Source organism: Lampris incognitus, chromosome 9 (assembly GCF_029633865.1).
Source record: "Lampris incognitus isolate fLamInc1 chromosome 9, fLamInc1.hap2, whole genome shotgun sequence".
Taxonomy (NCBI): domain Eukaryota; kingdom Metazoa; phylum Chordata; class Actinopteri; order Lampriformes; family Lampridae; genus Lampris; species Lampris incognitus.
The window spans coordinates 18798418-18822801 of record NC_079219.1 but is presented as its reverse complement, the minus strand read 5'-3'; the positions used below and the strand labels follow the sequence as shown (position 1 = coordinate 18822801).

The following is a 24384-nucleotide window of genomic DNA, read 5'->3' as shown; positions in this document are numbered from 1 at the left end:
TCTCTTAAATGTTACATTATCTCAATAAAACAAAAATGACAAGAGTCCACGGGTCACTTCTTTTAAAAACAATTGAATGAGTAGGACTGATCACTAGATCAGCTATTGATCTACACTGGATCATAGCCTCCACTGCATCTAGCTTTCACAGTTTTGACGGTGTCTTTTTATTTGATGCACATTTGCTAAAATTAATGATATGTTTATTCATAATGTGCTCTTTTATATACAATTTTTTGTTATATCGCACGATACATTTATAAATGAAAAAGTGATGTTATGGCTTTACAGTCTAGCTTGTATCCAACGAGAGAAACTGTTTAGTGAGCTAGGCACAAACAAGGACATTCTTTCATGCAATTTCTACTCAGTGCAAATTTTCATAAACCTTATAAACTGATCATTTTTGTAAAATCTCTCTCTATGCATGCACACACACACACACGCATGCACAGTAAGGTATAAAAGCAAGGCTTAAACTGAACAAAGTGTCTGGATTTGGCCACCTAGTTTGCATCAATGAAACACATGCCATTTGCAGACACTGGAAAATATAACATACATGTTATGTTAAAACTCATATTTAGCTGACAACATCTATTCACCATCTGAGGTCTCATTCAAATTGTTTCTCGGAATTTAATTGTTTATCGTCAAGACAAACTGAGTATCACGTTTCCATGTGCTGTTATTGCTATTATGAAACTTGGAGAAAGGCTGGAAAAAAGTTTAGCTCGTCATTTACTTCAAAGGACTGCAAACACAGCCATCTCTGAAATATACGATGAGGTGGACCTAAGACAGAAATAATACAAAGATCAGCTATTCAGAACTTGTATTCATTCTTATGCACTTCAGAATCATCTGGAAAATAGCTTTTTTCAAACTCTGAATTTATCCAAATATAAACTCGGAAACAGCTGTTGAGTTGGAGAAGGACTTGCTGATAGTGATGCTATCTGTATGTTGTCAGTATCAGTGTGTCTTAAAGCATCAACTCTCCAGGGCCAAAGTCAGATTCTATCTATTTACAGCCTCATACCCATTGGATCCTGTAGCCAGTTTTAAAACTGAAGACAGAAGGGGAAAAAAATCATTTAATGTCTACCCATTTCCTTAAAACTCTGGTTTAGACAACCTTCAATAGCGTTAGTTTGTTGTATGAGAGTGAGTCTTCATGCATGCTCAATAATCCAGGTAAGAAAAACAACTCCACCCTTACCAATAGGACCACTTTTAACACTGACCAAGTGTGTCTGCTCCACATACTTCACATACAGGGGGCAGTACTATAGGTGAATGAAGTACTGTAGGTATAGGTGCATGAAGAAGGCTAGCTCAGTAGTGGGGCTTGACCTGGATAACCTGGAGGTGGTTGCAGAGGGGAGGATGAAGAGGAAGATGGCCACCATCTTAACTAATTCCCCTAAACCCCTCCACAACAAGATAGTGGAGAGGAGGAGCACATTCAGTCACAGACTCATTGCCCCCCCCCACCCCCGGCAAACCACGAAACGCCTCGGCCAGTCTTTTGTACCAACAGCCATCAGGCTCCACAACAAGCCCCAGTGCAGTGACGGGGACACTATGCTGTAGGAGATGCCGTAAACTGAGGTCCTGACTCACTGTGGTCATTAAAGATCCCATGGCACTTATCACAAAGAGTAGGGGTTCCCCAGTGTCCTGGCAAAATTCCCAACCTGGCTCTCTCCATCTGGACACCTAATCATCTTCCCGTGTAATTGGCTCAATGATTCTTCCTACTCCACCTCAAGCTGGTGTGGGTTGAGCGTTCTGGCACAAAATGGCTGCCGTGCATCACCCAGGTAGGTGCTACACATTGGTGGTGGTTGAGGTGAGTTTCCCCCCTCACTGTGAAACGCTTTGGGGGTCTAGAGAAAGCACTATATAAATGTGATCCATCATCATTACTTTTTATATACGCATTTTCATAAGTCTGTAATTCCCTCTCAAACTTTAGTATGCTTATTTGCCACCTGAACTTTGGTGCAATATGTGGCCAAAAAACCTTCCAAAAGGGTGATTTCATGCCAAATAATCCTGTCACTGAGAAAGCCTCTTTCTATCCAGTCCAATTTAATGATATCCATGAAGATTTGAAGTGTTTGGGAATATGAACCCAACAATAAAAACCTGCATTAAGCCATCTTAAAACCTTATCTATCTTGCTTAAAAACAAGTTAAATGGGATATTGGACTTGGGGATCTGATGCTTCTGTCTCTGTGGAGAGGAATGACATATAATAATAAAAATAACGGGTTGCATTTATATAGGCACCCAAATCTCTTCACAGTGAAGGGGGGAAACTCACCTCAACCACCACCAATGTGTTAGCACCCACCTGGGTGATGCACAGCAGCCATTTTGCGCCAGAACGCTCAACACACATCAGCTTGAGGTGGAGAGGGAGGAATCACTGAGTGAACTACAGGGGGGATGATTAGGTGGCCAGATGGAGAGAGCCAGGTTGGTTATTTTGTAGGACCCCCTACTCTTTGCGATAAGTGCCATGTGATCTTTAATGACCACAGTGAGTCTGGACCGGTTTAAATGTCCCATCTAAAGGACGGCATCTCCTCCGGCAGTGTTCCCATCACTGCAATGGGCCATTGTTTCCTTTTTGTGTGTGCATTCGGACCAGAGGGAAGACTGCCCCTTACTGGCCAACCAACACCACTTCCAGCAGCAACTCATTTTCCCACAGGGTCTTCCATCCAAGTACTAGCCAAGCTCACACCTGCTTAGCTTCTGTCATTCGGCAGAGCCAGGGTACATGTTGGTGTGGCTGCACAGCCTTATACATTTAAGATGACTGTGTTAGCCGATTATATTTATTCTGCTGTCTCGCTTAAATGTCAATACTTAAAAGGACATAATAAAGATCCTGAACGCTGGGTTTGGAGGCATTCCTTGATTTTCTGTATTATTATCATCACATAGATAATATAAGAGCATCACATTTCATAGTAGCGGATAATGCTGCCTGTTACAACCCCTGGCGCTACAGGGTGCAACCAAAAGGGGGACACACCAAAAACCATTCAAGAAACCATAATTTGTTCCAAAATAAAGAACAAACTTAATACAATGAAGTATGGACGTGTGTGTCAGTAAATCAGTGGTGTAAGGCAGTGCATGTGTGGGTGTATTGGCTGATGTGGTGCGTGTTGTCAAGTGCAAAACAAACCAACACACAAAGCAAAACGGGTGGCAGTGAGAGCGCACAGACTGAAAGCTGCGGCCAGCTTTATGCCGAAGGACAAGGGACACGCCCGGACCCAGATGTCTCCTCTCAGGTCTGATGAACCATCTCCCAACCTGAACCACAAAGGTGAACAGAACAACCAATCCACCGGGGGGAGTGGTTCGTCACACTGCCCCTAAGCGGGCAATTTTGGAGGGTTCACAGCTTCACCTCTGACACATACACTCACTGGCCACTTTATTAGGTACACCTTGCTAGTACCGGGTTGGACCCCCTTTTGCCTTCAGAACTGCCTTAATCCTTCGTGACATAGATTCAACAAGGTACTGGAAACATTCCTCAGAGAGTTTGGTCCATATTGACACGATAGCATCACGCAGTTGCTGCAGATTTGTCGGCTGCACATCCATGATGCGAATCTCCCGGTCCACCACATCCCAAAGGTGCTCTATTGGATTGAGATCTGGTGACTGTGGAGGCCATTTGAGTACAGTGAACTCATTGTCATGTTCAAGAAACCAGTCCGAGATGATTCGAGCTTTATGACATGGCGCGTTATCCTGCTGGAAGTAGCCATCAGAAGATGGGAACACTGTGGTCATAAAGGGATGGACATGGTCAGCAACAATACTCAGGTAGGCTGTGGCGTTGACACGATGCTCAATTGGTACTAAGGGGACAAAGTGTGCCAAGAAAATATCCCCCACACCATTACACCACCACCACCAGCCTGAACCGTTGATACAAGGCAGGATGGATCCATGCTTTCATGTTGTTGATGCCAAATTCTGACCCTACCATCCGAACGTCGCAGCAGAAATCGAGACTCATCAGACCAGGCAACGTTTTTCCAATCTTCTATTGTCCAATTTTGGTGAGCCTGTGCGAATTGTAGCCTCAGTTTCCTGTTCTTAGCTGACAGGAGTGGCACCCGGTGCGGTCTTCTGCTGCTGTAGCCCATCTGCCTCAAGGTTCGACGTGTTGTACGTTCAGAGATGCTCTTCTGCATACCTCGGTTGTAATGAGTGGTTATTTGAGTTACTGTTGCCTTTCTATCAGCTCGAACCAGTCTGGCCATTCTCCTCTGACCTCTGGCATCAACAAGGCATTTTCGCCCACAGAACTGCCGCTCGCTGGATATTTTCTCTTTTTCGGACCATTCTCTGTAAACCCTAGAGATGGTTGTGCGTGAAAATCCCAGTAGATCAGCAGTTTCTGAAATACTCAGACCAGCCCATCTGGCACCAACAACCATGCCACGTTCAAAGTCACTTAAATCACCTTTCTTCCCCATTCTGATGCTCGGTTTGAACTGCAGCAGATCGTCTTGACCATGTCTACATGCCTAAATGCATTGAGTTGCTGCCATGTGATTGGCTGATTAGAAATGTGCGTTAACGAGCAGTTGGACGGGTGTGCCTAATAAAGTGGCCGGTGAGTGTATATATTCACTTTAAATCTGGTATCAGTTCAGATGGTCCCTTACACTTGCACAAATGTCTCACTTGATACACCAGTACCAAAAAAACAAAACAAAAAAAACCCGGGTGATGAATGGTTTGGTGTCTAATCTGGTTCTCTTCACTCTATGCTGTCTATATTGAAGCAGAAATTCAGCAGAACACTACCACAGATACAGTCTCACTGTGAAGTTTCCACTGTTCCCCTGCGCCTTCATTTCTTTTAGACCCCATCATGGAAATGTCAGAATTATACTGTAGATATGATTCATGAGATATTTTTGCACATATAACATGATGCTGAAATTCCCTTGGAACAAATGGAAAAACATTTAGAGACCAAATTTAGATTGTGAGAGGTCAGTAACAAATGCAGATGATCCGATTCATCTTCAAATCAAGTTTTCATTATATGTTCAATTTTCAAAAGTAAAATGCCAACTTTCTGAAACCAGAACAAATTTATATTCAACATCTTTGCTGTAAGCAAGCCTCAGTAATATAATTCCATATTTACACATGTAGGCTCTTGCTTTTTAGATAACCTTAACCTTATTGCGGATTGCTAGACTGACTGTCTATCTATCGACCGATCTGTCTGTCTGTCTGTCCGTCCGTCCGTCCGTCCATCTATCTATCTATCTATCTATCTATCTATCTATCTATCTATCTATCTATCTATCTATCTATCTATCTATCTATCTATCTATCTATCTATCTATCTATCTATCTATCTATCTATCTATCTATCTATCTATCTATCTATCTATCTATCTATCTATCTATCTATCTATCTATCTATCTATCTATCTATCTATCTGTCTATCTATCTATCTATCTATCTATCTATCGATCTATCTATCCAAACTTTATCCCAGACTCGGGGTCCACATAAAAGATAGGACATTACATAAAACATATTACATACAGAGACACCATAAAACATCATGGTTTAAAAAATAAATATATGTTAATGTCTTACAAGGACACCACTGTACCAGTGCCTCCACAGCTGGGATTGGTGGCGTGTAGCACTAAACCTTATGCTTGATAAAACCAAGATGATTTCATTTACAGAGTCATTAAGCCAGTAAATACATTTACACGTGAGATTTCTGAAAAACAGTTGAGGAAGTACTGACGCCTGCAGCCACAAACATTTCACTTGCACAACACCATCCAGGTCTCTTAAGTAATATCCTCATGGCATCATTATATGCTACTTGAAGTCTCTGTAAACTTGCTTTTTTTGTGATTTGACCACAAGTGTGCAGTATAGAGTGGTGTACAATATGTTCTGCACAGAGACATCATCACTACATCTGTACACATGCTAAACATACATGAGAGAATATTTGCTAGTGCATATGTCATAAAACATCTATCTATCTATCTATCTATCTATCTATCTATCTATCTATCTATCTATCTATCTATCTGTCTATCTGTCTATCTATCTATCTATCTATCTATCTATCTATCTATCTATCTATCTATCTATCTATCTATCTATCTATCTATCTATCTATCTGTATACCTATTACCTAACCTACCTACTTATCTTACACATTTCTTCACATTCATTTATGTTACCTTTCTGTCAGGTATAGTGGGACAGTTGTGGATGAAGAGCATTGTATTGACAGGGGTTTTGTTTCCATAGGTCTATGTCTGTTATGATGAAGACTTGAAGTAAATGAAAAAGAAAAAAAAAACCCGAGAGCAGGATAAGCGCCTTGGATAATGGATGGATGGAATCAAATTTACCAAATACAAAAAGCTTGCTTAATTCATTAGAAAATGTTTATGAACAAATAATGAAAATAAATTACAGTAGAATTTGTAATAGGAAAGGTCATTATGGATCTGGATTTATATTTCTGACCATTTGAATAAATTCAAATAATTTGGTGCCAGAACAAAGTATGTCATTTTCCTTCATTAGTGAGGTACACAGCCAGATGTCCCCTATTTCATCTGACAATAGTACAACTGTATGTACAGCTCTGTTAGATATTCAGACTCACCATGCTCCCCTTTAAGTATTTTTTGACAACTGTGTTTGATTCTTACAGTTTGTTGACACATTGCAGCCCAATGCATGTCAAATTGAGTAATACTAGTTTCAACTGTAAGCTATTAAATTGATTTTGGTTTTCACCGAATCTTCAGCTTTCTTCCTTGCTACTGAAGGCAAAGAAATGCAAAAGTCATGTAAAGAAAAAGTATTTGAAGTAGGCATATTGTGAAAACGATGACATCAATTGGCAAAAAAGTCCAACTCAGAGTCCATCAGTGAGAACAAGGGAATCTACTACTACTACTTTTGGCTGCTCCCGTTAGGAGTTGCCACAGCGGATCATCCATTCTCATCTCTTCCTGACCTCTGCATCTTCCTCTGTCACACCAGCCACCTGCATGTCCTCCCTCACCACATCTATAAACCTCCTCTTTGGCCTTCCTCTTTTCTTCTTCTCTGGCAGCTCCATATTCAGCATCCTTCTCCCATATACTCAGCATCTCTCCTCCACACATGTCCAAACCATCTCAATCTTGCCTCTCTTGCTTTGTCTCCAAACCGTCCAACCTGAGCTGTCCCTCTAATGTACATTTTGTTCCTAATCCTGTCCTTCTTCGTCACTCGCAATGGGAATGAAGAAATCATATCCCCCCATGATTTTCTTTTTACCTTTAATTTGAAAACTGACAGCTATCTCAAAACTACAGCAAGATTTCACCTCAGCCTCTCTATTTACTGAGTTTAATTTCTAATTTTTTTCTCATTTTTAAATTAATTTAGAGCTGATAGAAATTAGTCTAACGAGTTCAATGAGTCTAGCTAGCTCCTATAATTTTAATTTGTTTCATATATAGACTACGGCACACCATGATAAGATTAATGAGCACTTTAACCTTATCCTGTTCCTTCTACAGACGCTGACTGATACATGAAGAAACGTCATGTCAAACGTCATCTTTTATGTAGCTTGTATCTTCTGACGCTTCTTGTCGGTCCAGTCTGTTGAAGATCTACATTGACATCTTCTGACCAAAACTGGCCACTGAAGGTCACCCAAGACGATTCGCCTCATCAGCAATATAGGCCGTGAGATTTGCTATGTAAAGAAGTAGTGGAGAAATGGCATCCTGAGCAGAGAATAAAGTCACGCTCCCTCTGTGGGTTTTGTAATCCGCCTTTCCCGCACGCGTGCATGTAGTGCATGTGTGGTAGCTAACCTTAGCAGGTTAGCTTGTAAGCTAATAATTACGTTACGTGGATTTAGATCACTCGGCAGATGGAAGAAATAGCTCCTTACCAAGCCGAATACGTTACTAATGTTAGTAAAAATAATTACACTGTTTGTGTAAATAATCACAACGGAGACTGCAGCGTATGTACAATGCATGACTGCTTAATTTAGTCACATGAATATGACGTAAGACCCCAATCCCTATTTCCTGCTGGGGTGTAGCATTCACACACAACGCTTGAGGGGAGGCTAAGACCAATAGTCCCATCTAACATCTCCCTTTTTATAGTCAACCATTACATGACTGATTCCCTGAGTGCTTCCAGTGTAAGAGTAACCACCTATACACTGAGTTTAAGTCTCTCAATAAGAAAAACATTTCTGATTCAGAACTTCTTCCCCTCCTCCTTTCAACTTTTCTAACTTTTAACAAAACCCATAACCCAGAATCCAGCGCTTTCTATAGGTTCAGTCTGTTTGGCGCTTTCATTAACCTGCCACTAGCTGTCCTGTAGTATGCTGTGAGTGGTGAGCTGCCTATGAGCTGGGGCAGGTCAGTTTGCCTGGCCGAGCTGAGTTCTTGGTCGCTTGTGTCACTGTCCACAGTGTCACCGTCCTTATCCTTGCCCATTGTGGTTTGGGCCAGACTACTGTGCTGCTTGCTGTGTTGCTCAGGGTGGTATCTGAGAGCCTCTCTCTCCGCTGGTCTCAGGTCCACCCGGTTCCACCTGTCGTATGTCCCCTCTTCATCCACCAGGTATGATCTGGGGCCCACCTGTTGAAGGCACACTCCTTTCCTCCACCTGCCTGTCCTGTCTCCAGGTAGAGGCTTCTTCTGTTGTCTTGGCCAATAGACAGCTCAGGCAGATCTCTGGCCAACTTGTTGTACCAGAATTTGGCTATTTGGTGTTTAACCTGCAGCCTTTCAGGAACTCCTGTGATAACGCTTGGCTCCAAGAGTGTGTCAGAGACTGGGAGAGGAGTCTTCAGTCCCCGAGCCATTAGTCTTTGTGCTGGACTTGCATACATGCCTTCTGTGGGTGTGTTTCTCCACTGTAGAATGGCAATCCATGGGTCATTCATTACCTGCACTGGCTGCTTTCTTGCAAAGGTTTTTTACTATCTTCACAGCCGACTCCGCTTTCCCATTAGACTTTGGGTGTCTGGCTGATGACATAACATGTTCAAAATCCCGTTCCCTTGCAAACTTCCTGAATGTTTCACAGCCAAACTGCGATCCACAGTCTGTAATCACCCGGTCAGGCTGCCTGTGCCGCGCAAATAGGTCTTTGCACCTCAGTACTGTGGTTTCTGCTGAGAGATCTGGGAGCAGCTATATTTCCCAGAAATCTGAGTAATGGTCTACCTTGAGCAGAAACTCTTTGCCTGCTTGTCTGAACAGGTCCATGCTAAGGATCTGCTATGGCCGTGTGAGAAGTGCATGTGACATCATTGTTTCTTGCTGTTGTTTGTGTGAGTATTCATTACATGCTGAGCACTGGCTCACATAGTCCTTGATCTCACCTTGCATGTTGGGCCAGTACAGTGTGTCTCTGGCCTGTCTGTAGCATGCTTCGCCTCCTACATGACTGGTATGGATACGTCTCAGCATTTCTGCGCACAGTGATTTTGGAATTATCACTCGTTGACTTTTGAAAAGCACTCCGTCTTGTGCACTGATCTCATCCTGGATTGACCAGTATTCTCTGATTGCTAAGGGAGTTTCCTCTCGGTGGTCTGGCCACCCCGTAGCACTACCACTTTCAGTATCTGGAGGTTTTCATCTCCCGCCGTATGCTTCCTGATCTGAATCAGGCGCTGGCTGGTGACATTTAGGTAATCAGCTTGATTTATCTGTTCAGTGTCCTCTTGTGCCCTCTGTAGGTTGCAAACTGCATGGCGTGTGTATGCTGTGTCTGTTTTCTTTGATGGTGCTCTGGCTCTGCTCAGTTTGTCGCTGATGTGCATGTCTGGGCCTGGCTTGTACACTACCTTGGGGCTGTAGTCCTGAAGCGTGAGCAGCATCCTCTGGAGCCGCTTGGGTGCGCTGAGGAGGGGCTTGTTAAAGATAGAGACAAGTGGCTTGTGGTCTGTTTCTGCTGTGATCTCCCCTCTCCCATAAAGATAATAGTGAAAGCGCTGGCATGCGAACACAATGATCAGGCACTCCTTTTCGATCTGCGTATAATTTTGTTCTGCTGGTGTCAATGCTCGGGACGAAAACACAACTGGCTGACCTTCCAGTAGTAGACAACAGCCAAGTCCTTTCTGACTCGCATCACTCTGTATGGTTACTGGCTTGGTCACATCATAATAGCTCAGGATTCGGGCTGCTGTGACCAGTTGCTTGATTTCCTCAACTGCTGCTTCGTGCTTGGGTAGCCAGTGCCATGTCACGTCCCTGTCTAGTAGTCTCCGTAGCGGCTCACATACCTCAGACAGGCGTGGCATGAACTTTGCGAGGTAGGTCACAAACCCTATGAACCGTTGCGCCGCCTTGGTGTCTGTGGGGTGCGGCATTTCTTGGATTGCCCTGGTTTTATCTGGGTCTGCACTGAGTCCCTCTGCCGACAGAATGTGCCCATGAAACCTGGCCTCTTTGACCTTGACCTGTAGCTTCTTTAGACTCAAATCTCAGTTTGACCTCTCTGCACCTCTCCATGAGCGCTATCATCTTTGTGTCGTGATCATGTATGGCGTCCTCATCTGTCTCCCCAGCCAGCTATTAGTATGTCATCTGCGATGGGTTCCACACCACTGAGCCGTTCTCGCTGGCGACGTCACTGACGCCTCTGTGGAGCACGTCAACTTTGCACGTATTTACATTCGCGTTTCTTCCACTTCTGTATTGCTTCGGCAATACATATACTAAAATTGGAACGATACAAAGAAGATTAGCATGGCCCCTGTGCAAGGATGACATGAAAATTCGTGACGCCGTTCCTCATTAAAAAAAAAAAAGAAAAAAAAAGAAAAAAGTTTTTTTCACTTCTGACATCTAAATAATCACAACGGAGACCGCAGCATATGTACAACGCATGACTTCTTTATTGTAGTCACATGAATATGACGTAACACCCCCATCCATTTCCTGCTGGGGTGTACCATTCACACACAACGCTCGGGGAGGAGCTTAGACCAACAGTCCCATCTAACATATACTGTAAGAATCAATATTCCAACCAACGAAATAATAGCCAAGAACGCGAATGGAGGGGGGAGGATTGGCTTGTTGTGGTGTGAGATGCTGGTGCTGAAAAACCATTTAAAACATCTTTTAATGCCTTCTGAGCCTTGGACACATTTTCATCACTGACCTTAATACTATGTATCTTTTGGTTAACGACAATATATAAGACACAGATAATATCTTTGTTATGTAAAAACGACTTAAAATACAAGGCAAAACCTAATCTGTAAATGTTTCTATCGTAACTTCCTCATTTATCTTTCATTTATAATTCATTTTGAAAATCACAATTCAGTTGTTACTTATTCTTTTTGTTGTATTTATTTACGATTTATTTTGATGATTTTGTCTGCATTACTGCTGGTGCTGCACCAATCCGCCTGTCAATCTCCCGCTCCATCCTACCCTCACTCATGAACAAGACCCTGAGATACTTGAACTCCTTCACTTGAGGCAACAACTCATCCCCAACCCGGAGGGAGCAATCCACCATTTTCCGGTAGAGAACCATGGCCTCAGACTTGGAGGTGCTGACTCTTATCCCAGCCATTTCACACTCAGCTGCAAACCGCCCCAGTGCACGCTGGAGGTTGCGTTCTGATGAAGCCAACAAAACCACATCATCTGCTCAGAGCAGAGATGCAATTCTGAGGTTCCCAAAACACACTCCCCACTTTGGCTGCGCCTTGAGATCCTGTCCATGAATATCACAAACAGAATCGGAGACAAGGGACAACCTTGGCAGAGTCCGACACCCACCGAAAATGTGTTTGACTTTGTGCCAAGAATGCGGACACAGCTCTCACTTTGGTTATACAAGGACCGGATGGCTTGTAGCAGCTGCCCCGGTACCCCATACTCTCTTTCCATTATACTCCTGAAAACATTCCACACCTCAACTCTCCTCTTTTCATTATGGGCCATATTCCTCCTTAACTGGACAGCAAACCTTGCATGGCTTAAAACATAATTTAATAGATTCACATTACATCCTTTCACTTTGCCAGTCACCCCAAACACCCACAGTTCTCTCCATTCCATTCTCTCAACAAACCCACCTCTCCAACATCTACTTATTAATTCCTTCATTTTCAACATGTACCCCTCCAGCTCACAACATTCAACAAACTCATACATAAATGTTTCTACTCCCACACCACACACATCACATAATTTCTTTGCATTCACATCAAACTTACTAATTATTAAATCATTGAACACTCTATTGTGTCTTAATAAAAAGTCAAAATATCCTTCCTACATCCATCTCATTCATAACCCTCTCCCACACTTTCTCCGCAGCTGGGCCTCTCACTTCTTTCCCCCTTAAACATCTATACATCACTTTTGTTTTCACACTCATCTGACTCACTCTCCTCTCTACTTCTCCCACATACATTTCTATCACCCCTTTCTCATCCAACACAGCCTCTCTCTCAATCATACTGACCCATTCTCTCAGCATCCTCCCCTTGATCTTTCCAAATATCCTCTCTGCCGTTCCCAACCACATTTCATCACCCTCACTTCATCTACCACTACCTGTGCCCTCATAAACCCTGGTATATACTCATAGAGTTAATGTGGTCGGTGAAAAAGGTCATGAAACTGGTCGTTGGTATTGGTTGTTATGCAACTGTATTGTACTGTATATTTTATAAGGGGTGGGGATATCTGCAGTCGGTTTCTTCAGTGCTTTTCCTTTACTGTAAAATGACAACATCTCAGGTATTTGGTGGAGGTTGCTAGTTAAGAAATGGTGCAGTCAGTTAAGGTTGAAAACATTATTGCTACTTTTTTCTTTTTTTAATTATTTACACAGATATAGACTTAATCATTAGAACAAGAAAAAAAAACGCAAGATACAGGACATTCAACTGAAGTTTAAAACACAGATAGGCAAGACAGAAAATAGTGAGGGAACCTAAACACGTTTTATTTTTAGAGCTCTTTTCAAAACTAGGTTGTAAAGTGCTTTACGAAACAAGACGCTGACAGAGTTCAAAATGACACAACATAGAAGAGAGAGACTAAAATTGAAAAGACAGATAAATGAGAATAAATGATAAAAGAATAAAAGACACACTATGACAAAGCCTTAACTTGAAAGTTAAGTTTAAAGTGTCTTTGCCCACTCATATGTGTAAAAAGGGTAAAATAAGTGGTGTAGATAAAGAGGACTGAGATGGTGGTGTGGGTGAGCCTGAATGTGGCAGTTATCACAGACTTACCCAGCGAGTTTAGTTGGCTTATGCCAGTGTGTTGCTTTTCTAATATCTGATGAGGTGAATACCAGTCCTGCTTCTCCTCTGGACCTGCAAGGGTCTCCCATAATGTGGCGCTCCTGTTGCAGGCCCAGACGAAGCAATAGGGCTCCTTCTTCAGCAGTCTTTATTAGTTCAGACAGCGAAGAGGAAGAGCAAGAAGAAGACTGCAGTCACCCACTGTACCCTGAGGAGGAGGATGAAGATGAAAAGGAAGCGGTGTGGTGATCCTGCTGCAGGCAGCAAGAGGTGCAGAGTCTTAATAGAGCAAGACTCGGAGGGCCTCTCCTCAAAGAGACATCACAAGAATGAAGAGAACCGCCATTTGGAGTAGTCGTTGGTCCCCTCAGGTTTTTCCTTTACCGCTGTCTGCTATTACTTTTGAAGAAAAAAATAGGCGTGAATTTCTTGCTGTTTTATATCATCAATGACCACAGTTACATGCACACCATACTCCGGTTAAGGTCCATATTCTGGTTAAGGCCATATTCTGAATAAGCTGTTTACATGCTCCATGAAAGAAGGATATTCCTGTATACATGCTTACTAGAATATTCCAACTATGTGGTAAAAAACATCACATTCCCGCTTTTTTCCTCCATTCAATATAGACAGGCATATAATGCAATGATAGCGTTATCATGCATATTGTTTGACTTAATGCTATTACATTTTGATTCAACATTCCCATTCAGCTGTTTTCTACAATGGCAGTGAGTTATTTTCCGTGGTTCTTAATCTTATTCACCGCAATCTTCTAATTGTGAAAGAAACAGGTTGGAAAAGCATGCTGCCAAGAGTTCTGACAATTTAGATGCAACAGCGAGGAGAGAGGTTTTTGTATGTTGCAGTTAACTCAGAAGTCCATCATTCTTTTCTGAAAACATGCATATGTAATCTGATATTCTGAATAAGAGTAATATTCTGAAGGTTTTTACGTGACTCAATATTCCGGTTAATACAGGCATGAGCCAGGTGTCTTATTTGGGTTTTTAGTAATGAGAATATTATCTTAATCAGGTTATGGCAATCAGGTTAAGGCCTTTACATGACTCATTTGTTACAATACTGTCATTTTCCGATTAACATAGGAATATGGTGCATGTAAACGCGGTCAGTGTATTAATACTGATGAGCAGGTGTAAACCAGACCTTATCACACTGTATTTAAGGTTATTTTATCATTTGTTTAAAACTACTTGGAGCATCAGATGCTTAGGGTTTGTCATCTCAGAATGGTAAGGCTAGTGACCTGTCAAATGGGAATCCCCAGAAACATACGTTAAACTAGTTGCTTTCTCGTGGTTGTCAAAGCAGAACATGAATTTCATCTTCGAGGATCAATCGTTGGTAATCCCGAGGTACAACTTTATCATTATAATTTCTGATGACACATCAGATGGTGCATTTCTAAGAACTTGGAATTGTATCTTCTGTTAAAAGCCCGAGCTTCAAGCATAGAGACTGCTGGTTATAGCAATTCATTGCCTCATAAGAGACCGAGCTGTAAACTCACCTATCAAGTGCAGTCAGAGGAGTATCTACCCTGTGAATATCACATGGAACTGAGCTTCCCCAGAATGAGAGCATTTGATAAACTTTTGTGTTTGTTACTGTTTATTTTGTACTTTTCTGTTAAAATTGGGATTAGCGAACATTGGTTCATGCAGTGTCAAATACAGAGAATGTGTATTTGACACTGTCACAAAGTGTGTGTTATCTATTCCTGGTAATGAAACCAGATGATCAGGAAATCTAATGTACAGCACATTACAACTTGTCTATTTTGAGCCTTGAGAAGAAAATCCAAAAAATCCCTCCCCCTCCACTTTCATTTGAATGTAGCATCTGGAAAAACCAAGAGTAACTACACATTTCTAACAATGAATGAAAATAAAATAAAAAATATTGGTTGCACAAGACTGCACAACCCTTATAAATGTGGGTTAAAATTGTTGGCCAGCTTGGCTCCTGTGTTTTTAAAGATTAAATCCGGGGGTCATTTCCATGTTAACATGTTTCCGTCACTAACACTCAGCAATGAATGAATTAGCCAATTTCTTTGGCTTATTTTTACCTTTATTCAAGCTTTCAATTACAAACGCCAAGAGTAGAAAAAAAAAACAAACATCCATAAATTCCCTCCCCAGCACACATACAATATGTCTCATTTGACATACATACATGGTAAAAAAAAAAAAAAAAAAGAAAAAAGTTATAACTGGTTGCACACATCAAATGTGTTACCAACACATCAATTTTTCCCTAAACATTCAACACAGCACACCAATACCTTCATCCACACTCAAAATCACTAAAGAGGGCAACACTTAAGATTACAGCTCCCTTTTCCTTTAATAAAGAGAAATAACATCTGACAACTGATTTGGCTGCTACCAGTAGGACCATCATTCCTCTGACCTGCCCAAAGTGGGTACTGGTCAGTTGGTCGGATTTGGTAACAGCTTGAGGGACAAGAAAAATAAAAACCACAGGGAACAAAAAACAGAAGTGACCATAAATACCATTTTCATTAATGTCAAATGATGTCATCGAGGAAATAAGGGAAGTTGTAATCTCAAGAGACCCCCAGAGTTATGTAAATAGACACAGACCCCCTTTCACACATTTGACCAGGGAATATTTTAGGGCGCGATGATTTGGGTTGAGCCGGTACGGGAGAGAACTCGCATTGAGCCCAGCACATACGAATGTACTGTAAGTTGTCACCTTACCACATACTCAAAAAGAGATGTGATGACCATTTCTTTAACATGGCAGATGATGTAACGCACCGGACATGGAGCAATATGGTTTAATCACTGAACTGTTCATACCAGGTGGAGCAGAGTTTAACCTCAGGGCAACCCCGAACGTGAAAGACGAACCAGTGTGAAAGGAGCTTCCTGGCAGAGCATACTGGTTTTAGTGGTGCAACATCATCAACGTTCCATTATAAATCTCTGAAAAGGTTTATTCTTTCCAAAAAAAAAAAAAATTACTTCAATCAAGTAAAATTGGATAAAATATGGTGACCAGATTCTGGTCAGCTAAAATCGGTGGAGGAAAATATAATTAGTTCTATAAATTCTCTTATAGAATAGCAAAGCCGTGGTTAGTAAACCAAAGAAAAAGAAAAGAAATGACTTTTGAGTTTTCTATAAATACATATAAACATTGATTTAAATATAAAAAAATATGCCTATGAGGGGAAAAAATGATAACTAATGTAAACCTCTGAGCATTTCTGGACATAAGCCTAATTTGAAACGATCACAATAATTATAGATATTAGTACTACGCCCTGTTCAGCAGTGAGAGTGAACTGTGTCTTCCCTTCAATGGAATAGGCAGTGAGCTGCCGAACTGACTAAAATAATTTGATATATATTGGATATACTAGAGAGCACTTAAGATTTCTCGTGTGGCTCGAGTGTTTCCACCTTGCCATGGAAACAGCAGTGAAAATGGTTGCCATGACGTCAGACTCCATCAGAATAATTTCAAATACTAGCTCTGAGGAAAATTACTCAAAATAACTTAAACATTTGCATAAAACATTCTAAACCATTTCACCACCCCTTTTCCCCCCCCTCCCACCAAGTGTGCATACTTTCCCGAATATCTTTCATTACTCATCTAAAAGTTGACAAGATCCGACTGGTTAACAGCAAAAGGCATACTCGTGCTTGAAATAAGTACAAGTCCAGGTGGACCCACGCACACAAAATGAAATTGAAAAAAAAAAGGGGGGTGAGGTTAAGTAACTCAAACAATTGAAAAATTATTAATAACTAATTACAAGGGTAATTTGTGTAACATAAAAAGGAAATTCAAAGGCTTTCATTCACTATGGGATATACCTCAACACACCAATGGTCTCCAACCGTGTGCTATTGAGAACCCAACGTTTATGGGTTTTCGCTACCATTGTAAACCATAGAAGACGAGTTCATGCCCCCCCCAACACACTCTGGTTGAAGGTGTACAAAAAAATTAAAATCCACCAAAATACTTGGGATGAAAACTTCCATACACACGGCTCTCAACGACACAAATGGAAACCACTGCTTTTACCCTCATTTGATAGCATTAAAATGGGGGTATAATCTAGTACCTTGTGCACTGGGAAAGATTAGAAAATCTAAACATCAATTTACATATGGCTGGCTTACTCCTTGGTAAATTTCTTGATCTTCGACATAACCCACATAGTTCACTTTCAATTACTCATGTACAAAACCGTCTGGGTAGTATAAATAACACCAGCCAGCACCTGTTCAACTTTGTCAGTTGCTTTCAGGTTTCTCTAGTTAATCAGTGACTGTGGCAGATGATCATTTGAATGCTCTGTTATTCAGGGATGCGATTGGGGGCACATGAAAACAAGAAAGAGAAATCAAGAATGGCAGGGCAGTTTTAGCCCCAAGAGCTAAAATATGCAACAAAAAGAAAACTCGCATCCCTCTCATCAGTGCACATAGTTTCTTAACTTTGAAAAAAAAAGTTAAGATTGCACTGTTGTTACAATTTATTCCCTGAAAATTAATCATGATGAATTCGCCAAAACTTGCCATCCTGATTTGGTTTTTCCCATATTCTTTTTATGGTTATTTATACCCTAAAGCCTCAAACGGTGGTTAGCTGACCAATCATTGGTTGACAATGGTATTTTTAGTTATACATATAGCATTAAAAATCATTAAGAGAATCACTCATTCACATTTAAACACTCCCTTATCCTCTCTTGAAATCGTATCGGATGGGTAGCGTATACAGAGAGGTGAACTACTGGGCTTTCAGTGTCACAATTTTATGGTAACCTGAAATCAGAGTACAATTTTCCAGCACTCAGCATAGCTGGAGAGGTATTTTAGGGACATAGAGTGGTTCTGGGTATGACAGTTTATTGTAAAGCAACTCAGAAGTTAGCTGCCCCATTGGTTATGTTGGCTCTGTGTGTCTAAAATAATGGAGTTTTTATTATTTAAATACATGAAATAAGATCTGTGGTCAACACATGATATTTGTATATTTTTTGCTCTATGAGATAATTGCAAATGAACATCATGTTCACAAGTTTTGAAGCAGAAATGGTGTTTATGTAAGTAAAAAGCTAAGGTTAACCAAAAGTATGTGGACACCCCATCTAATGAGCGGATTTGGCTATTTCAGCCCCATCCATTGCTGGGAGATGTATGAAAATCAAGCACACCGCCACACAGTCTCTACAGACAAATATTGGCAGTAGAATGGGTTGTAGCAAAGAGCTCAGTGACTTACAATGTGGTACTGTCATAGGATGCCAGCTTTCCCACAAGTCAGTTCCACAAATTTCTGCCCTGCAAAATCTGGCCCGGTCAACTATAAGTGCCGTTATTATGAAGTGGAAACGTTTTGGGGCAACAACAGCGTAGCCATAAAGCGGTAGGGGACAAAAGCTCACAGAACGGGGCCACTATGTGCTGAAGCGCGTGAAAATTGTCTGTCCTCAGATGCAACACTCACTACCGACTTCCAAACTGCCTCTGGAGGCAATGTCAGCATGAGAACGGTTCGTCAGGAACTTCATGAAATGGGTTTCTATGGCCGAGCAGCCGCATACAAGCCTAAGATCACCATGCACATGGAGTGGTGTAAAGCACACGGCCATTGGAAACACATTCTCTGGAGTGATACTTCACTATCTGGCAGTCTGATGAACCATTCTGGGTTTGGCGGATGCCAGGAGAATGCTACCTGCCTAAATTAACCCCAACTGTAAATTTGGTGGAGGAGGAATAATGGTCTGGGTTTGTTTTTCATGGTTTGGGCTGGGCCCCTTAGTTCCAGTGAAGGGAAATCATAATACTTCAGCAGACAAGTGACATCCTAGAGAATTGTGTGCTTCTAAATTTGGGGCAACAGTTTGGGGGAAGGGCCTTTCCTGTTTCAGCATAACAATGCCCCCATGCACCAAGCGAGGTCCATTAAGAAATGGTTTGCCGAGTTCGGTGTGTGAGAACTTGACTGGCCTGCAGAGCCCCAACGTCAACCCCATCCAACACCTTTGGGATGAATTGGTACGCCGACTGTGAGCCCCCCAAATATCAGTGCCTGACCTCACTAATGCTCTTGTCTCTGAATGGGACTGACAACCCACAGCCATATTCCAAAATCTAGCAGAAAGTCTTCCAAGAGGAGTGGAGAATGTTATAGCAGCAAAGGGAAGACCAACTCCATATGAATACCCATGGTTTTGGAATGAGATGCTCAAAAATTACATATAGGTGTGATGTTTGGGTGTCCACATACTTTTGGCCATGTAGTGTATATGACAACGATTTGCTTGTCTATACTACATGTCTATGCATGCTCAATAATTCAGGTAAGAAAATCAAAGATTGAATCAACGTCTATTGACAGATATGTTTCTTCACTCATCTAAGTGACCTCTTCAGTCAAAACTGACTGCAGATATCCCCACCTTTATAAACAATACAGTTGCATGACAACTGAAATCAATGACCAGTTTCATAAGCAAAAATGGGCGTGATGTTAACTACAGTCTCAATGGCCATGTGTACTATTCACAGAGGATTTGAGAATGTTTGCAATCACAGCATTGTAAGATGGCGACAGATGTACTCTTATCCACCCTATATTCAGGGATGGTCATTCCCTCTTAACATATGCCCCATTTCCACTACATGGTACCGGCTCAACTTGACTCGACTTGCTTCTGTGTTTTTTTCCATTACCTTAACAGTACCCCCTCAGTGTAGCTGGTTGTCTTCTTTTTTGGAACAACAGTTACCAAAATGCCGGCACTTTTCAGCAATCTCTCATCTTCAGCCGCTTTTGCGGGGTTGGGTCGCAGTGGCAGCAAGCTAAGTAGGGCACTCCAGACATCCCTCTCCCCAGCAACGCCCTCCAGCTCCTCCTGGGGGATCCCAAGGTGTTCCCAGGCCAGATTGGACATCTAGTCCCTCCAGCGTGTTCTGGGTCTACCCCGGGGTCTCCTACCAGGTGGCCATGCCCGGTAAACCTCCAAAGGAAGGCGCCCAGGAGGCATCCTAATCAGATGCCTGAACCATCTCAACTGGCTCCTTTCGATGCGAAGGAACAGCGGCTCTACTCCAAGCTCCCTCCGGATGTCCGAGCTCCTCACCCTATCTCTAAGGCTGAGCCCAGACACCCTACGGTGGAAACTCATTTCAGCCGCTTGTATCCGCGATCTCACCCTTTCGGTCACTACCCAAAGTTCATGACCATAGGTGAGGATTGGAACGAAGATTGACTGGTAAATTGAGAGTTTTGCCTTCCGGCTCAGCTCCTTCTGCGCCACAACGGTCCAGTACAACGTCCGCATTACTGCTGGTGCTGCACCAATCCACCTGTCAATCTCCCACTCCATCCTACCCTCACTCGTGAACAAGACCCTGAGATACTTAAACTCCTTCACTTGAGGCAACAACTCATCCCCAACCCGGAGGGAGCAATCCACCATTTTCCGGTAGAGAACCATGGCCTCAGATTTGGAGGTGCTGACTCTCATCCCAGCCATTTCACACTCAGCTGCAAACCACCCCAGTGTGCGCTGGAGGTCGCGTTCTGATGAAGCCAACAAAACCACATCATCTGCGAAGAGCAGAGATGCAATTCTGAGGTTCCCAAAACGGACACACTCCTCACCTTGGCTGCGCCTTGAGATCCTGTCCATGAATATCACAAACAGAATCGGAGACAAGGGACAACCTTGGCGGAGTCCGACACCCAACGAAAACCTGTTTGACTCTGCACCACGAATGCAGACACAGCTCTCACTTTGGTTATACAAGGACCGGATGGCTTGTAGCAACTGCCCCAGTACCCCCCACAGAGTGCCCCTGGGTACACGGTTGTATGCCTTCTCCAAGTCCACAAAACACATGTAGACTGGCTGGTCAAACTCCCATGCCCCCCTCAGCACTTCCGCAAGGGTAAAGAATTGGTCCGTTGTTCCATGGCCAGGATGGAATCAGCATTGTTCCTCCCGGATCTGAGGTTCGACAATGGGTCAGAGCCTCCTTTCCAGCACCCTAGAGTAGACTTTCCCAAGGAGGCTGAGCAATGTGATGCCTCGATAATTGGAGCACACCCCTCCGGTCCCCCTTTTTGAATATGGGAACCACCACCCCAGTCTGCCACCCCACAGGTACTGTCCCCCGACCTCCACGCAACACTGAAGAGGCGTGTCAACCAAGACAGCCCAACAATGTCCAGAGCCTTCAGCATCTCAGGGCGAATCTCACTCACACCCGGCGCCTTGCCACCGAGGAGCTGTTTGACTACCTCAGAGACCTCTGCCAGGGATATGGGTGGGGCTTGCCCTGTGTCTTCAGACTCTACCTTCTCCACTGAAGACGTGTTAGTCGGGTTCAGGAGCTCCTCAAAGTGTTCTTTCCACCGCTCGACAACATCCCCAGTACGGGTCAACAGTTCCCCTCCCCGGCTGAACACAGCCTGAGTCAAGCCCTGCTTCCCCTTCCCGAGTCGCCGGATTGTTTGCCAGAACTTCCTTGAGGCCAACTGAAAGTCCTCCTCCATAGCCTCGCCGAACTCCTCCTACACCCAAATTTTTGCTTTCGCGACTGCCGAAGCAGCAGCCCTTCTGGCCTCACGGTACCTGTGTTCTGCTTCAGGAGACCCCTGAGCCAACCAAGTCCGAAAGGCCTCCTTCTTCAGCCTGATGGCTTCCCTCACCACCGGTGTCTACCAGCGGGTGCTTGGGTTGCCGCCTCAACAGGTACCGATGATCTTTTGACCACAGCTCCTGCCTGCCGCATCTACAATAGAGGCTTTGAACATGGCCCATTCAGACTCCATGTCCCCAGCCTCCCTCGGGATACACGAGAACATCTTCCGGAGGTGGGAGTTGAAGACCTCACGGACAGGGGCCTCCGCTAGACGTTCCCAGTTCACCCTCACTACACGCTTGGGTTTGCCAGGTCTGTCCGGCAGCCTTCCCCGCCATCTGATCCAACGCACCATCAGGTGGTGATCAGTTGACAGCTCTGCTCCTCTCTTTACCCGAGTGTCCAAAACATACGGCCGCAGATCTGATGATACTACCACAAAGTCTATCATCTATCTTTTCAGTAGTGGAAATTGAAAAAAGGGCGAGTCAAGTCAAGTTGACCTGGTACCATGTACTGGAAAAGGGGCAATAGATGGCTGCAGTGGTCATTCCCTCTTAACAGAGATGGCCTTGCAATCAGTTTAGACTGAAGAGGTCACTTAGATGAGTGATGAAACATATCTGTCAATAAACGTTGTGTCCAGGTGAACTGATTCAACCTTCTTTGATATACTACATATGTTCTTCAAAATTCAGATAATGAAGGTTTTGCTGGCTGATTTTCACCCAAAAAACTCACCCAAATCTCAAAGGCTTGTGATGATAACAATGCTCATTTGAGATGTGGAGAGAAAAAAAAATCTGATAAAGAGTGCGGGGGGGGGGACCCATGTCTCAATCACTAACCTATCACAGGACTCAAAACTAGACCACTATTTGTGTCAAGGCAGAGACAACTGAATTAAGACAGGATAGATGTAAAGCAGCAAGACAGAGTGGGTGAAGGGGCCAAATAAGGGTGCCGTTATAAAAAACAAAACAAAAACAAAACAAACAAACAAACAAAAAACCCTCTTAAAACATTAAGGAGAGGTGGCTAAACAATGCCTTTCAGTCCTTGAACCAGATGAGGCACAAATTGTTTGAAAGCTGGATACAATTAATTACTAGGAGGAAGATCCACATATTTTGTACATACAGAGCTTACTGTCAGTCAGGTCATCAGGGGTATGCAGGTGCAAAGCATACCTGCACGAGAATATTGTCATTCTAACTGCTTTAAATTGGGGCCTCGGGTCACATTCCAAACCCTTCAACCACCACTTCAAAATCTGTGTATCGCTGCCATTAGTTTTAGCAATTCCCATGCTTTAAGTGTTTTAACAGTACTCTATGGGAGCACAATCTGTTTTGAGTCTCCATTTCTCAAAATCCTTACAAAACCCACCAACGATTCACAAAAATGCATTGTTGTTAACTAAAACATATGAAAAATGTTTCTTAATTCCTCAACAGTCAACAATTTGGAGATGTTTTCAATCAACTAGCATGATGTGCTGCTAAAGTTTATACCCTTACTCTTCTTGAGTTTACGCTTACAACCCCATGTACAAAAGGGTATTCCAGGAACGTGACAATAGCTGAACAGGCACAGAGACAGAATGGTGGCCAAATCCTCATACTGCAATACTACATATACTGGAGTGTATGTAGATGTCATAGACACAACATACAAATCTATCCAATGCAACATTTGCAGCCATGCACAATGTCTTAAAACTGGTGTTTTCTTTTCATATTTGACATTTTATTAACATTAATCTTTAAAATTTCCTACACACAAAAATACCAACTGAATAGCTGGCAGTATGATAATTTAGCCAGAGATAGGTATAGGAAACATAGGACAACTGCAGTCTTACAAACCTTTTTCTCTCTGTAATATCCTCATCAGGTAGTCTCAATGTACAGCTATGCGCACCTCACAATTTACAGCAAGATGGGTATCCTTCCAAATTCAACAAGCCAAATGAAAACATGACTCATTAGTTGCTGCCAAATTGACTGCCTTTCACACACACACACACCACCTAAGAACATGGTGTAAAATATCCCATTGCCTTTAACTAGCTAGGCTGGAGGTGGTAGAGCTAAAGACGTCTCTTAAACTTAGGCCATACATCTTGCTCAGTGCTGAAAGTGTGGGACACCATTCAGCTCCTCTGCGAGAGGAGAAACACTTGAGAGAAACACTCCCCTTTCCATCTTTTAAAGCTTTCCATTCAACACAGGTATGGACACCTTCTCATATTCATGGGCCACAGAGCAATTTAATGATCCTCTTCCTCTCATACTGAACAAATGATGAAGTCCCACCTCATTGTTATGGACCA

The 24384-nt window shown here is 42.7% G+C and overlaps 1 non-coding gene across 1 annotated transcript; it reads left to right on the top strand.

The window, feature by feature from the left end:
- Positions 1-10783: 10783 nt before the first annotated feature.
- Positions 10784-10889, top strand: LOC130118736 (U6 spliceosomal RNA). The gene has a single exon (XR_008810791.1). It is a non-coding gene; the product is annotated as a U6 spliceosomal RNA (small nuclear RNA).
- The last annotated feature ends 13495 nt before the right edge of the window (positions 10890-24384 follow it).